Below are 3610 nucleotides of genomic sequence, written 5' to 3'. Positions count from 1 at the left end.
GTTGATGGTAGGAGTGACAGAGGGAACACCATTTTCCACAACGTACCACAGATCGTTGTCAATTGCCCCAAGATGCATGCACATCTTGTTCTTCCAGGAGGGGTAGTCCATTCCATCGAAGGTAGAACACCCAGCAGAGACCTTGATCATACCTGTAGTCGACATGAGGCACTTCTTCATCATGGCCTTCCAATTGGGATAATCATGACCATCAAATATGGGGCATGACAATGTCTTCATTCGTACGGTCGACATAACTAAAACTCCAGACGGTTAAACCAAAATCACACAGAACAAGGGAGTACCTTACTCTGGTACCAATTGAAAGTGCGTTATATCGACTAGAGGGGGGTGAATAGGAATTTTTTACAAATTCGTCACTGAAGAATTTCAGGGTAAGGAAATTCCTAAGCAATGAACTACTTAGCAGCGGAATAAGTACTCAGAAGTAAGCATAATGAAGCAGTAGCACAGTCAACATGATGAAACAAAAACAAGCAATGAGTATAGGAAACGTAAACTCGGGATAAGCAGGCTGAAGACAAACTGACTAAAGTAACTAAACTGAGGAAGTTGAGAAAGTCTTCAGTCAAGGTCTTCAAACAGTAACGACCAGGTACAATAACACAGAATGATGAAATGAAAGGGTTGAGGAAATAGAACCAGTTAGCTCGGTGAAGACAGTGATTTGGTAGACCAGTTCCAACAGCTGTGACAGTCGTATGACTGGTTGGAGCAGCTAGGTATTTAAACCTGAGGACACATAGTCCTCATCGTATTCTCCTTGAGCTAAGGTCACTGTCGGTGTCAAAACCGGCGGATCTCGGGTAGGGGGTCCCGAATTGTGTGTCTAGGCCGGATGGTAATAGGAGGCAGGGGACACGATGTTTTACCCAGGTTTGGGCCCTCTTGATGGAGGTAAAACCCTACGTCCTGCTTGATTGATATTGATGATATGGGTAGTGCAAGAGTAGATCTACCACGAGATCAGAGAGGCTAAACCCTAGAAGCTAGCCTATGGTATGATTGTATGTTATGGTTGTTGTGCTACGGACTAAAACCCTTCGGTTTATATAGACATCGGAGAGGGTTAGGGTTACACAAGGTCGGTTACAAAGGAGGAGATATCCATATCCGTATTTCCTAGCCTGCCTTCCATGCCAAGTAGAGTCCCATCCGGACACGAGACGAAGTCTTCAAGCTTGTATCTTCATAGTCTAACAGTCCGGCCAATGGAGATAGTCCGGCTGTCCGGAGACCCCCTAATCCAGGACAGCCTCAGTAGCCCTTGAACTAGGCTTCAATGACGATGAGTCCGGCGCGCAGTATTGTCTTCGGCATTGCAAGGCGGGTTCCTTCTCCGAATACATCACAGAAGAATTTGAATACGAGGATAGTGTCCGACCCTGCAAAATAAGTTCCACATACCACCATAGAGAGAATAATATTTTCGCAGATCTAATTTGGTGGCTTGTTTTGGCAGCACGAACTGTTTCTTTTAACCAGCATCACACATAACGCGAGGCGGTTTCTTGACACGTCTTGTCGAAGCAGAGATTGTGTTCCCCCAATTACAGGATTCTCATTAATGCGGTCGTGGGTAACCCAACCGTGTCTAGGACTCCTAGATTATAGGTAAGTCCTAAACAGCCACGGAGAGGACGCTTGATATTCACCCTCTTTATAAAGGGACAAGGTTTTTGCTTTTTCCCTCTCGTGCTCAATCGAACCCTTACCCCGCCTCGAGTTCTAACACCCAAAGCGCAGGTTAGGTGCTCCGGATCTTCAATCATGTCCGGATCCAGCCTTCAAGGCCGATGGATGCCCTCCTCCGTTACGGAAGAGGACATTAAGAAGTTGAGGGAGGCCAGATACCAGACCGCCGAGGTTTCGCATCGGCTGCCTGCTCGAGGGCAGATCATCCTTACTCCCAAACCCAACGAGAACGTCGTGTTCGTCTCCCACTTCCTCCGAGGTCTAGGCCTCACTCTGGATCCCTTTGTCAGGGGTGTTATGTTCTATTACAGGCTAGATTTCCATGATCTAGCTCCGGACTCCTTTCTCCACATCTCGACATTTATTGTCATGTGTGAGGCCTTCCTCTGCGTTACCCCTCACTTCGGCCTATGGCTCAAGACCTTTGAAGAAAAGCCGAAGATGATCGAGGGGCAACGTGCAGCGTGTAGAGGTGCATCAATAGGCAAGATGGCAGGAGCTCCATGGCCGAAAGGTTCCTTTCCAGAGGTGTCCGAATTATGGAAATGGGAGTGGTTTTACGTCACGGATCCTAGAAGTACCAAGTGGGCGGCTGCCCCCGCTTTCTGCTCAGGCCCCCACCACAACTGATGTCATGGATTAGCAGAGGTCTGAGCTGGGGTCCAGTCAAGGACGTGCCTATACTGCAAAGCCGCATCCGAGATCTCTTCGAGGGAGATTTTAATTTGGTTGTGGTAATACAAGTTATGCTGGTTTGTCAAGTCCAGCCTTGCAAACGCCGGCCCCTTCGTGTGGGAGTTCAACCCAGAGGGACCGCGTGCCATTCAAAGTTTCCTCGGCCTGACGCACGAGGGGATGTACAAGTCATTCTTCAAACCTCAAGTAGAGTGTCCGGATATTACCAAGGACGTGGGCCTAAGCAGTAACCGTGTCGCCGAACAAGTAAGAAATCCTCTGGCCGAACACACTGTCTTTTATTCGTCACGAAGTTATTTCTTAGAGTTTGTTTTTTGACCAGGACTGGCTAACCAAGGCGAAGATGATTCGGTGTTTGGCCCCCCTCCCTGAGGGTTTGGAAAATCCGGTATTGGAAAAGATGCTCGAGGTCGCACCTTGCCCGGAGCCCTCGAAGGAAGATACGGGGGGATAATACGGGCGGACGCGGGCCCCCATCGCTGCCAGTTCCAACCGAGGGAATGAGCGTCTCCATGAAGGAGGATAATCGGGGGAGGAAAAGGACTGCTTCCGAGGATCCGGAAGCCGAAGCCTCCAAACAGGAGAAGAAGTCTCCCACAGAGGGTCCTGCCTCGAGGGGGTGCTTTTGCCGCACAAGTCCGCGGGGGGATCAGCCCTCCAACGAGTCGTAAGTGATCCAAAATACTTTAATAGTAAAGGTATGCTATCTTTTTTCTGAAAAAATAACCACCCCATATATCTTGCAGTTCGGGCCTTAGCCCCTCTCAACTGAGCTCGTCTTCGGGGGATCTTCTTCCAGAGATGATGGAGAGCGAAACGCCTCCCCCGGACTCCTCTGCTCAAGAAGCGGGCGACCCCAAAGTGTCGTCACGGAGGGCCTCTCCGGATCTGGTGAGTCCAGAAGATAATCCCATAGACCCCCGAAGTCCCCAGCGTCCGGCTCCCGAAGAGAGTAGACAAAAGAGTCCGGCACCGTCTGGTGTGCGGTCAGACGTTCTGAGGGAGTTAGTGGGGCGAGCGGCCATCTCAGAAGAACATCGTACGCTGATGGGTACGGTGATGGAGAGAATTTCGTCCGCCGAAAGCGGATTACATGAAGCCTTTATGAGTCTACTGACAGGCTTTGAGGTACGTGAGATAATATGTGATAGTACTGCACATGTTAGGTGTGCCCTGTGTAGATAGTAGCCCCTGAGAC

This window comes from Triticum aestivum, chromosome 1A (assembly GCF_018294505.1).
Source record: "Triticum aestivum cultivar Chinese Spring chromosome 1A, IWGSC CS RefSeq v2.1, whole genome shotgun sequence".
NCBI classification, from domain to species: Eukaryota; Viridiplantae; Streptophyta; class Magnoliopsida; order Poales; family Poaceae; genus Triticum; species Triticum aestivum.
The sequence above is the reverse complement of the archived record's forward strand: the minus strand, read 5'-3'. Positions refer to the sequence as shown.